This window comes from Ochotona princeps, chromosome 29 (genome assembly GCF_030435755.1).
Source record: "Ochotona princeps isolate mOchPri1 chromosome 29, mOchPri1.hap1, whole genome shotgun sequence".
NCBI classification, from domain to species: domain Eukaryota; kingdom Metazoa; phylum Chordata; class Mammalia; order Lagomorpha; family Ochotonidae; genus Ochotona; species Ochotona princeps.
The window spans coordinates 23,026,019-23,038,880 of NC_080860.1; the positions used below are offsets into that span (position 1 = coordinate 23,026,019).

Consider the following 12,862-nt stretch of genomic DNA (forward strand, 5'->3'; position numbering starts at 1 on the left):
ATAACAGGAGACTCCTAATGCTGTTCCTGTGAGATTAGATCTCATAATGCTGCTTTTGGCAAAGGCCGGCTAATTGGGTTTCCATTTTCTCCCTAAAGTCCACCTTTAAAATAGTAAACAGAGGGTCCATGCTACAGTGCCAGGCATGCTAGTCCACCTGCGACTCCAACAGCCTTGGCTAACCCAGGACAACCCAATGCCTCGCACCCATGCACAGGAGTCCCTGTGAGTCCTGGAGTCCCTTCGCCTGCCCTTGCTGAAGCAATTGGTGTCTCTGTCACAGTGTCTTTCTCCAGGCCCTCCACCAGGTTGACAGGCATTTGCAGGTGCCTGTCGCATTTAGGGCTAATTTGTTGATTTGGTTACTGCCTTTCTCCTCCGATAACAGCATCACTTCTGTGATGACAAGCAGCACACCCGCTTCGTGAACTGCTGGATATGAATCCAGCATAAGGAGCAGCATACAGCAAGGGACATGAATCCAAAACGTGTTCGTGACTGTGAGTGAAGAAATGGCTTATCTGTAGCCTTGTTATGGATTAACTGATCACCTGCTGACATGTGAGTGTTGGCCAGGTGCTGGACACGTGTGACCAGGAGCTTGTGTGGAACACAATGTGTGGTGTGTATGAGTGGATTTCAGAATGTGTGTTGGCAGATCAAATTGGAAAAGAAGTTTCTTTTTATAACAAAAAAATATTGAAACCATACATGATCATACTACATATTTCACCTGAATCATTTGAGATGCAAAGAGATAGAGACGGGGAGATAGAGAGCTCCTATTCGTGGGCTCACTCCCCAGTGTCCACAATAGCTAGTAAGAAGAAGCTAGGAGTTCAAACTAGGTCTCCCACGTGGGTGGTACAACATGAGGTACATCCACAGCATCCCAGCGTCTGTGTTAACAGGAAACACCAGTCAGGAGTTGCAGCTGGGTGCAGACATTCCAGTACGGTAAGTGGCCTTCTTATCCAGTGCCCCAATTCCTAGCTTAATGCCCACCATTCACGAACATTTTGAAGATGCTCTGTATGTGTGGATTCCAACATTATTTGCACTCAAACTGAGTCGTTTTAAAGACTTATTTAATCTTTGAAAGTCAGAGTGATGGGGTGGGGGAAAGAGGAAGAGAAGCAGGGGAGGGCGGAGAGAGAAAGCGCTTCCATCCCTGGTTTACGTCCTTAAATGATGGCCAGGGCCTCAATGTACGCTTACCATGTAATTTCACCTCCCATGCTCATTTAAAGTCCCCAGGAGCAGGTGAGTGAGGCCTCTGAGAGCATTTATGGGGGTGTTAGGAGCACCATCATCCCTGCCAGGCTCTGTGGGGGCTGTGTCCTGTGGCATACATAAGCCAGGATTAGGAGACAAGGGATGCCGGGGACCCCGTGAGCCCTGGCATCATCTGATGAACTTGGTAACAATCCTGCAGAGCAATGGCTACCCATGAGTCGGTGGGTCACCAAGGGCCCTGTAGAATTCTGTGCCTTGCTATGTAAATAAATGACAGCTGAGTTATGATTATTTTGAAATTCTGGAGACTCATGGTTGAATACAGGAACATGTACTCCTTCCCGAAAAAAACTGACGCTTCTGAGTTCCTTTTTATGAATTTTCCTCTGCCTTCGTTCCTCTCTTTCCCAGTTCCTTAGAAGGAGGTCCTGAGCATGGCACTCCCCTGGCCAACAATACAGCTACTGTGTGCGAGCTCCAACATCCCTCAGTGACTTCAGCCATCCTGGGCAGAGCCATCCTAACATCCCCAACCCCTTCCTAAAGAAGATGAGCAGCACAGAGAAGCAGATTGGCTAAAGGCTCCCAGACACAGAACACATTGCCCATGACAGTCTGTACTCTGTTCTAAACACAACTGTGTCCTAGGGCATGCTCCTCCTTCCAAACCTTCAAAAGTACCTGCTCAAGTGAACACTCAGGTATTCTTCATTCAGGAGGCTGGGGACAGTCCCTGGAAAGGCATACTCTGATCATTATCAGGTCTCCTTCTTCATTCCCAAACTCCCCAAGCCTCTCTCAACGAAGCCTGGAAGACAGAGAAATTCACTTTGTGGTGTTCTGAACACCAGTGCTCCAAGGAGGGCAGGACCTGAGGTGCCCAGTTGGGTCATTCGTTAGTCACCTGCTCTGCTGTGATGAGGGATAGGACCAAGATCTTCTAACTGTATCAGGTGATGCACTGGGCTCTTGGCATTGAGATGTCCCTGTGCAGGTAACCAGCAGACGGTGGCTGTGAAAATGGGTCCACTTGATCTTCAGGAGTGACTTCACATAGGTTTCAGGGCATCTCGGTATTTTTCAGAAACCCCAAATTGGCCTAGCTTTAGACAAGCCTGCTGGAGGACTATCTGGAGGGACCAAATGCCCTGCTCTGCTTCCACTCTTCCAGGGTTACCTTTACTGTATGGCAGGCATGTGCTTTTGGTGGTAGGGTTCAAGGATCACAAATCATGTAGGCTCTGGGCTAGGGGCTGAAGGCACAGACACACGTATTGTGGCTTCTGTTCTCAAGGGCCCCATAGGATGAACATCAGATCTGTTGCTAAATACCGAATTCATTGAACAGCCATGGTCCAGTCCTGGCCAGAGACCCTTGCTGTCAAGCAAGGATGCTTCTGCTTTATCTTAGAGATGCAGTGGAAATAGGACCGAGGTTTCTGAGGGTGTCCACCTCTGCCTTGCCCAGCTCCTGCTGCTGGAGACTGCCCTGGGACTGACGTGGGCGGGGCTGGGCACTGGGTGACACGCCCACCTTTGTGAGGGCAGGAGTGACATGGGCAGTGTTCTGATCATCACATTGGCCCCTGCTCAGCCAAGCCCCGCCCAGCCCAGTTTCAATGGGAGGAGCTTGAGTGTCCTTGTTAACCAGAAAGCCTCAGTGTTCTGGGCATGACCACACTGATCAGCAGCCACTAGTCATATTTTATTTCATATAAGTATATATATTAGATTGAACAATTTTTAACATTTTGCCGAATTACTTCATATGTAAATATGACACACATTCACCCTATTTTTCTTGAAAGTGTGAATATCAATATCAATTAAGGTAGGATTACTGACAAGGTTAATAAAGTGAGGAGACAGGGTAGATTGTTGCATAAATAGTGTGAGTTTAAAAGAAAAATGCTGCCAACGTTGTAGAGGAAAGTACCCTAATACCATGTTGATGGGATCACAAGTTAGTATAACCATGTGGGGAACAGGATGAAGGTTTCTCAAAGAACTAAAAGCAGACCTCCTTGTCCCAGCTGTCACCTACTTGACAAATGAAGTCAGCACGTGGAAGTGGTACCTGAAGCCCCATGGTCACTGCAGCCCAATCCACAGCTGCCAAGGTGGAATCAACCAGAAGTTCATTGACTGATGACTGGAAAACACAACAGTGTGCATATGCGAAGAAATGTTACTCAGGCATCAAGGGATGAAATCCTAACATCTCCCACACGACGGATGGATGGGAGATCCAGTTGCAGCTATGTGAACAAAGACATTCAAGGACTTACTCTTCATCTTACCTGGGCCAGTCACCTTCCTGAGGGTAAGGCCACATTCTGTGGGACATATTGCTCCAAGGTGGGTAGCATCCATGCAGCTACACCCATCCATCCTGTCCTGAGAAAGCATCCATGAAGTGATCACTATCTTCTCAGCCTTCCAGGGAGGATGTACTGTGCTGGCTCCCACAGCAGAGGTGTGAGTCCCAAGGACATCTGCTCCAAGGCAACTAGCAGCCTTGCAGCCAGATCCATCCGTCCCATCCTGAGAAAGCATCTGTGAAGTGGTCACGTAACGCATGAGCATCCTAGCTGATTTTATCAGCCTTACAGGAGAGACCAAGCTGGGGCTGCCTCCCACAGCAGGTACATGAGTCCCAGGGACGTCTGCTCCAAGGTGGACAGCAGCCATGCAGCCACATCAGTCAGTCCCATCCTGAGAATGTATCTGTGAATTGGTTGTGCAATGTTCAAGTATCCTTGCTGATCTTCTCAGCCTTCTAGGGGAAGACCGGCTGGGGCTGGCTCCCACAGCAGGTGTATGAGTCCCAGGGACACCTGCTTGCTCTGCATCTGGATGCTAACTGGCTTGTGATGCTGTTGCTGTAGCTGCCCAGATCCATACATTTTTTTTTGGAAGAAAACACATTTTGTGAAGGAAATGTGAGTCGTTGACGTCAGTGTCTTTGAAGCCTTTGATTTCTTTTCTTTTAAGAAACACAGGCACATGTTTGAAGTATGCTTGACAGAGTCCAAGGCTGGAGGTCCAGGGGGTCTTCCAGGGACCCACAAACCTTGAGAGAGGAGGTAGGTGAACACAGATCACCACTATGTGTCTGCCAAGACTTCTGACAAGCTTCAGAAACACTCCTCTTCATACATGTTGGAGCTAAAATTAAAAAAAAAATGGAGCCAGTTTTGTAGCTCAACAGCCTAATCCTCTACCTCACCACCCCACATATGAACCGGTTCATATCCTGGCTGTTTCATTTCTGGTCCAGCTCCTTGCTTGTGTCCTGGGAGGGCAACAGAGCATACCCCAAGTCCTTGGGCCCCTGTACCCATGTGGGAGACCTGTAGGAGGCTCCTACCTCCTGGCTTCAGCTTAGTTCAGCTCTGGCTGTTACAACCATTTGGGAATTGAACAAGTGACTGAAGATCTATGTTTTTCATTCTCTCTGTAAGGAAAAATAGAAATGCTCATTTGTAGTTTTGCTATGAGAACAGTGCTTTGTGGAAACTTTAAGTATTTGTCAAACAGATTGATAGGAATTACATGCTACATGCTACATGACTTTTACCAATGTGCAAGGTGAAACATAACGTGGTAAAAATTCTGAGACTATTTGAAACATGTGTGAAGGTGAGCTTCCTTTCATTTGATTATTGTTTATAGTCCTTACAGACCTTTAGCCTGGACTGTGGTCATTTTATCTTTTATATTTTTGCTGATGTCCTGGTTTGCTATTACTCCTTTGACTATAATGTACATTAAGTAATATGTTATCTCAATAGCTGGTGTTATGATTAGTAGGTTAAGCCATTGGGGCGCTGACATCCCATATAAGCAGCAATTTGATCCTTGGATGCTCCATTTCCAATCTAGCTCTTTGCTAAAGTAACTGGGAAAACAGTTGAGAACTTGGGACCGTGCCCAAGTGGGAGACCCTCATGGAGTTCCAGGCTCCTGGCTTCAGTCTGGCCCATCCCCCAGCCTTTGTGGACATTTGGGGAGTAAACAGTGGCTGAACTCTGTTTCTCTGCCTTACAAATAAACTTTGGAAAGCTTCAAGAATATGCATTATTTTAAATTTAAATATAATGAAGATTCTAAAAGACATATTCGTTTTCCCAATACTGTAAAAACTTGAATTTTCACACCAGCATACCTGGCCCACAGTAATCCATTGTCAAGCCTTGGTTCCTGGGCCCCTCCCCACAGGTATCCAGACCATGTGTGTGTGATTGACATCCCAGTTGACAGATCTGCATCACTTCCTGTTGTGAATGGGCATCATCACACAGGGGACGGCATTAGGTTGGAGTTGGAAGCTGTTGTTCTGTTCTGCCTGAACCAGGAACAAAGTGAGACAGATGTGTACCCAGAAGAGTATTCTGATGGGAGTTTGTTGACATGCAGGCCAGAGAGTCTCAGATAAGTAAACAATGGCTGCACAACCATTAGCTAAGTATACAGCATTGCTTCAGGCTTGGTCACAATGCCAAACCATCTACTCTGCCCCAGGAACTGCCTTTCTCCTTTCCCTCCCCTGGGTTCCTCCACTCAAGGTTTTGAATACAAATATTTGAATAAGAATTATAACTTAATGGAGGAATATTCATTGAAAATGTGTTTCTCCAAGCAAACTATTATCCAATTTATTTTCCTGCTCAATTTTCTATAAAACGCTTGTTTAACTGCCTTCAATTATTTCCACATTTGCTTCCCTGAAATTATTTTTTATCTAAATCAATGTTTTTCATAAAATTTCTGCTGCAGATGTTTAATTTGTTGGCCATTTTTATTATTATGTATAAGGAGCTGCTTTTTGTTCATCAATTTTGCAAGGTCTAATTTTCTGGGTCACATGTTGTAGGTATCGATTTTAGCACATGCAACGTGAAACATTGGCAGTTGGATTCTGAGTTGATGGCTTCCACCAGTGTGACTTGCTATGGGTTGGCTCCGAGGCTGATCCTATTCCTCCACTAATCTGAGAGAGGTTGAGAGAAATTCCCTGAGCATGGGTCAAGCACCCAGCGCGCTGTCTTCCTTGGCCACTGCACATCTCCCGCCCACTCCTAGGTCTCCCACCCTCAGGTGAGTGTGTCTGCATCACATTGAGGTGTGAAGCTCAGCTGAGCAGGTTTCTGAGCAATGACCTGCTGCTGAGCCCGCTCCACCTGGGAGACTCCAGATGGTCCTGGGTACAGCCTGTGCATCGGCCCCCATCCCTCTGTGCTCCCCTGTCCTTTGCAGTGGCCCTCCACAGAGTGGGCTTCAGGTGAGGACTTGGCGGAGAGCTCTGGGATTTTCCAGTTGAGATTCTTGTCAACGGAAAGTTACCAGGATTGATGGGAGGAGGAAGGAGGCGGTGTATAGACAAGGATACACACAGAACCCACTTCAGGGAGAGTCCTGCCTGCATGTGGAAGAATCACTCTTGAAACTTGCCAGAAATAGTAAGAACTTACCTGACATAGTAAATGCCATGACTGAATCAACAAGCCACACTAAGGAAGAATAGGTAGCACAGAGAAACTGTGTGGGTGTGGTAGTGGGAGTGAGGTGGGTGGGACACTGGAACCTGCTCACAGGCCCCCCCCAAGAGTGTCCCCAGCCTGGGACTCCCATGAATGGCGACTAGAGTCCAGTCCCCAAAGCATAGGCAATAACACCAAAAACAGACAAGTGAGATTACCTCAAGCTAAGGACTTCTGCGCAGCAAAGGAAACACTCAGGCAAATGAAGAGGACCCAACAGACTGGGAGAAATTATTTACAAACTGTGCAACTCATAAAGGATTAATATCCAGGATATAAAAGAAACAGCAAAAAAGCAAGCAATCCAGTGTAGAAATGGGATCATGTTATGGAACAGGTCATTTTCAAAGGATGTGAAACACAAATTGTCAACAGACACATGAAAAACTGCTCAAAACCACCAGCTGTCAGGGAAATGCAAATCTCACCCCGGGTAGAATGACTAATACTCACTTCAAAAGGTTACAAATGCTGGTGAGAAGGTTTAGAGAAGACACCATATTATACTATTGGTAGAATCAAATACCCTGGTCTCTTGAGATTTTGTCATTATTCATAGTGCTTGTCTGCACTTTTGAAGAGCAATAGTACTTCTGCTTTCAGCTTGTTGAAGTCTTTAGTGGAGTGTCCACTGTCCTGTAGTCATGGACTTGGTGCAACAAGCCAGTAATAACACACGTGTGGACTACTGACTGATGGTCAATAGCCAAAGTTTATTAACAGCATCAGATTTTTTTTAAAGATTTATTTATTTTTATTAATAAGTCAGATATACAGAGAGGAGGAGAGATAGAGAGGAATATCTTCCATCTGCAACAGCTGGTGCTGTACCGATCCGAAGCCAGGAACCTGGAACCTCTTCCGGGTCTCCCACACGGGTGCAGGGTCCCAGTGCTCTGGGACGTCCTCAACTGCTTTCCCAGGCCACAAGCAGGGAGCTGGAAGGGAAGTGGAGCTGCTGGTATTAGAACCGGCGCCCATATGGGATCCCCGGGCTTTCAAGGCGAGGACTTTAGCCACTAGGCCACGCTGCCGGGCCCTATTATTATTATCCTTTTATGATACAGTCCCATAATTCCTGGGATTTCCCTTACTCCCTCCCCAATTCCCTCCGCCCTCACCAGGCACCAGCATCAGATTTTGAAGAAAAGGTTGTCAAGTAGGCATCCAGAGAGAGGGCTTGAGCCATTTACATTTCAACAGCAAGGGACAGTCTCCCAATACACAACTTGTTTCTATAGCAGGTGCTTTATCTAAAGCTGCAAACCAGGAGATTTCCTGGTCATTCGTCTCCTTCCCTGGCCTTTCAGAGGAGATTCAACTGGCTCTGTCTCCCTCAATAGCAAAGATTCTGAATGTCCTTCTACGGTGGAGGATTAAGCCTGTGACTATAAATTGAATGTATGTTATTGCAAAAATGAAGATAAAAGAAAGGCAGAAAGGAGGAGGGAGGGATAAATGCTATGAAGTATTATTATGTGCTTCAAATTGTACATATGAAAAACCGGAAATCTGCTCGCTCGTTCTCTGCATAATCTGAAAGCCCTAAATCCAACATACTCCAAACTCTGAAACATTTTGCACGCTAATGTCATGTTACAAGTGGACAATCCCGCACCACAAAGTTTTATTTCATGGGCTGAAGTAGTAAAACAGTGAACGAAGTTCTTTAAGGGTAAATGTGTCCGGCGTATATGAAACACATGAAATTCATATTTCGACTTGGGTTCATTTGCAAAATACTTGTAATATGCAAATAGTCCCAGATCTGAATAAAACAAGTTAAAAAACAAAGAATTCTTGTCCCAGCATTTCCTATAATGAAGACTCGACCTAATACACACATGACTGTGGGTGAGAGCATACTTAACTATTCTTCTCTACTATTTAGGAGCTCTGTCTTACCTGGTCCTGTCCTTTTCCCTTGGCTGCTTGGCTCCATTGTGGTGTGACTCTACATTGAGAGCCAGGGGGCAAGGCCACCCCCGCCACCACCTCTGGCCAGGCCTCAGCACCCCATCACACTCCCATTCCCCCGACCCACGAATCTCTCTCATGTTCTCTCTGCCTGCAATTTCCAAGCTGGTGGTGAAGAATCTAGACGTTTTCTGCTTTTGTGATTTCTGCCTTACTTGCTTGACTGGGGGCTGTGTGAACTCCAGGCCTGGCAGCCTACCTGACACCGGACAGGACACCTGGCAGGTCACCTAGGCAGAGCACTCCTCAGGAAGGAAGTACCTGGTGTTAGATAAGATTCACTGCCCTATAGCTTATCAGTTTGTGCTTTTTGAAAGTTACTTGCTTCAAACCCACCAATAGAAGCCTGCCAACTTGCTCTTTTGGAAAGTGAACAGTTAAACTGACCAATCATGATTGTATAATTATTGACCTCAAATGCATAAGAACCCTGTGCTGTTCAACCAGGGGCTCTGGCTCTCTCGTTCTCTTTTTCCACCCTGCTGTTGCTACAGCAGCCTTGGCTGCAGCTGCCGCACCTCCTCTGCCCAGCCCTCCTGGGCTCGGAGGTGGTAGCTGGGAGACCTCAGTTAACCTGAGTAAACTGCCCTTTATGTGTTAACACTGACTTCAGACTCAATGATTTTCTGGGCACCCCAAAATCCGGCACAACAGTAGCGTAGCGGGTGCCCCTTCCGGGCTTTCCAGCAAGAGCTGATCCACTGATCCGCTGATCCACTAGGCATCCAGGCTTTTCGTGGCCAAGTTCACCATACGAGGGTGTGGACCATGTTTGAGGATTGCCCCAGCATTCAGTTCTATGAGTAGTGATTATCCCCAGGCTGTTTTCTTGGAAGTAGATGTCCCTCATTGCCAGGGAACAGCTGTCTTCAACAATAGATCAGTCACATCTACATTTTTGTTTCAACAAAGTGAGATTTAATCAACACCAAGGAGCAGATGCTGTGGAGCTAAGAAAAAAAAAATCAAACAGCATTGCCAAAATGATCCTGGGAGCAACAAGGACACGGATACCCCAAAAGGCTACATGGATTTGATGGCTTTTCTTAACAAAGCTGGCCGTGAATGTCTTAATGAAAGGGAGGAGCATGATTTTGACAATTGCTTACGAAAAGACCTAGCCTTTTTAGAAGCTGACTGTGACGAGCCGTTACAACCTGTTACAATTTATCCCATGAAATTTCAAGGGCTAGATGATGGCCAGGGTACTAAATACTTAAAAATTTTTTATCAACCTACCGCCATCTATGGATTTTTTTTTTTTGAGATTTATTTATTTTTATTACAAAGTCAGATATACAGAGAGGAGGAGAGACAGGAAGATCTTCCACCTGATGATTCACTTGCCAAGTGAGCCGCAACAGCTGGTGCTGTGCCGATTCGAAGCCGGGAACCTGGAACCTCTTCCGGGTCTCCCATACGGGTGCAGGTTCCCAAAGCTTTGGGCCGTCCTCGACTGCTTTCCCAGGCCACAAGCAGGGAGCTGGATGGGAAGTGGAGCTGCCGGGACTAGAACCGGCGCCCACATGGGATCCCGGCACATTCAAGGCGAGGACTTTAGCAGCTAGGCCATGCCGCCAGGCCCCATCTATGGATTTTGGAGAGGCAGAAAGGAGGGAGCTAACAGGCTCTGGAACTGCCAGAGGACGACATTGAAGAAGATGGCCTTGTTAAGTTTCAGAATGTGAAGAATGTTCCTATATTTGTTCAGTGCAATCTAGGTGAGGAAGAAACAATAAGAATTTCTTATTTTACTTTTATTGGTACCCCAGTCCAGGCAACAAATAGGAGTGATTTCAAATGAGTAACTGGCAAGAAAGGAGAAAGTCATTAAATCGCAAAAGACACTGGAAGACATATTGCAATCCGATCTACAGCGCCTAGATAATTGCTTGATTCTCGCCAAAGACTATCAACATATCATTCATTGCTATTACCAATAAATTATTGCTTTTGTCCAAAGAAAGAGATATATCTTATCTGCATGAAAGGATTTCAGGGGATTTATGGGAAACTACCAAAAGATAATTGGGTACAAAAATCAGAGAGACAGAACTGGGAGAGGACTAGTAATGATTAATGCTCACTAGGTTAGCAGTCAGAGCTTCAGCTTTTGCAGAGTGCTCATCGGTGCTAGGCTCTCTACAACCACGGCCAGGAGTGGACAATGAAGTCCCTCTAGGACAGGTGTCAGACCCACACACCAGCGAGCTCACCAGCAGCAATGTCGTGAGCATCCGACCCTCAATCTGCCTGTCTGTGAAAGTGATGCCTGTAGGGAACTTTGCGCACTGTCCCAGTTCCCCACCAGCTGCAGGTGCCCCTCCTCTGTGATGGTCCCCCTGACGCCAGCTCTTCTCTGCTGCTGGTGTCAGAGCTGGTGCCATCCTGGCCATGAACCAGTAGCTTTCCTCAGCTGGTGCAGGAACTCCCAGAGGGCAAGACCGGGCCTTCCCACCAGCTGTTCCAGCACGCACCAGCTGCCATGCCGTGCCTTGTTGGGATTCATTCATGCCTCTTGCCCTTCCTGGAGTGAGTTTTCTGCATTATTTCATTTTTCATATGTCTCCAGGATTGGGCCTTTACCAATGTTTCCTGCCTCTGCCCAAGCCCCTGCCATCCATAGCACCATGTTTGGCGATGTCCATGTTTGGTGCTATAATGAACAAGTGCATTGCCACTGTCCCCAGGGTTGCTGCGGCCTGCATCTAACTCTCCTTGAGCCATGAATGGAGATGTTCTCACACGAGGAGCCTAAGCACACCATATCCCAACTTCTCCTAGGCAGGGCTCCCTTGCCAGACCTGGCTGCACCCGTCCCCAGCCTGAGACTCACCTGAGTGGCAGCTGGAATCCTCGCCCTAGCAGGCAAGCTCGGAACCCTGCAAGCAACAGTTGTGCCAGGCAGTCCTGCCTCTCAGGAAGGAAGGACCATCCTCTCAGGGACTCAAACCAGAGGCTCTGCAGCCAGCGGTGCTGCCTACAAGGACTGCTGCTTTCTCCCACTTGGACTCTGACAGACTTGGAAATCCTGATTTCATTGATGGCACAGAGCAGCCAAGGAAGAGAATGAATTCCCAAGCAGACCCCAGCTCTGGGTATCAGCAGGTGCATAGAGCACTGGCTTCCTGGAAGGGTGGTGATGGAGTAGCCAGAGAGGTGGTGATGGTGTCCCCTGGGTGGAGCAGGTGTGAGTATGGTGATGAGAAGGAAGGCATTTGCAAACATGGATTGGAGTGGGGGGACTGCAGTGCAGTGTGCTAAACTGCAGGCTGGCTGTTCCACTTCCCAATGCACCTGGGAAGGAACCCGAGGATGGTTCAAGTGCTTGGGCCCCTGCACCTACATGGGACACTTGAAGGGAACTCCTGGCTTCAGCCTGACCCAGTGCTGACTGCTGTGTCCATTTGGGGAGTGAGCCAGCAGATGGAAGATCTCTCTGTTTTTCTCCCTCTCTGTAACTCTGTCTTTTAAGTAAATCCATCAAGATAGATGGAAACAAAGTTATGAAGCTAAGGCAGTAGCTGTTATAGAGGAACATGGGGCAAAGGATCCACCCAACAGACGTTCTGCTAAATGATGGGAGTATGATACAGAGAAAGGACCTGGGCTGACTTTGAGGTTCCCATCTGGTTTGCTGTGGGGTTCCCTAGCTGGCCTGATGCCTGTCCTGACGTCCCACGGCAGCTGCCTGATCTGTGGGCTTGGAGAATGGAGGGGTAAGTGTACATCCATTTCAGAGGCAAGCCTGTAGCTGCTGGGCCTGGGTGCCCAGGGTACAGGGGAGCTTGGGCCGCCCTCTGCCTGCTCCCGATGGTCACATCCTGTGTCTTCCCCAGGGTGAAGCTGTCATTTTTGTGAGGCAGCACCTGCACCAGCAATGCACAATGCCAGAGGACAACGCCCAGTGCTGGCTGCTGACCCAGGACAGACCTACCCTCTGCTGCCCAGCTCACCAGTGCTGTCACTGGGAGCTGCTGTGTGGGATCACGCTTCATGATCTAAGGGCAAAACTAAGTTCAGCAGCGTGTCCCATGGCAGGAGAGTGAGAGGGCAAAACCATGGTGAGTAGAGAGGATCGAACCAGGGCTGGCTCTGCTGTCCCG

At 47.6% G+C, this 12,862-nt stretch overlaps 1 pseudogene; it reads left to right on the forward strand.

The window, feature by feature from the left end:
* The first annotated feature begins 871 nt into the window (after window positions 1-871).
* LOC131478317 (thioredoxin-like protein 1) lies at window positions 872-10,590 on the forward strand (annotated as a pseudogene).
* The last annotated feature ends 2,272 nt before the right edge of the window (window positions 10,591-12,862 follow it).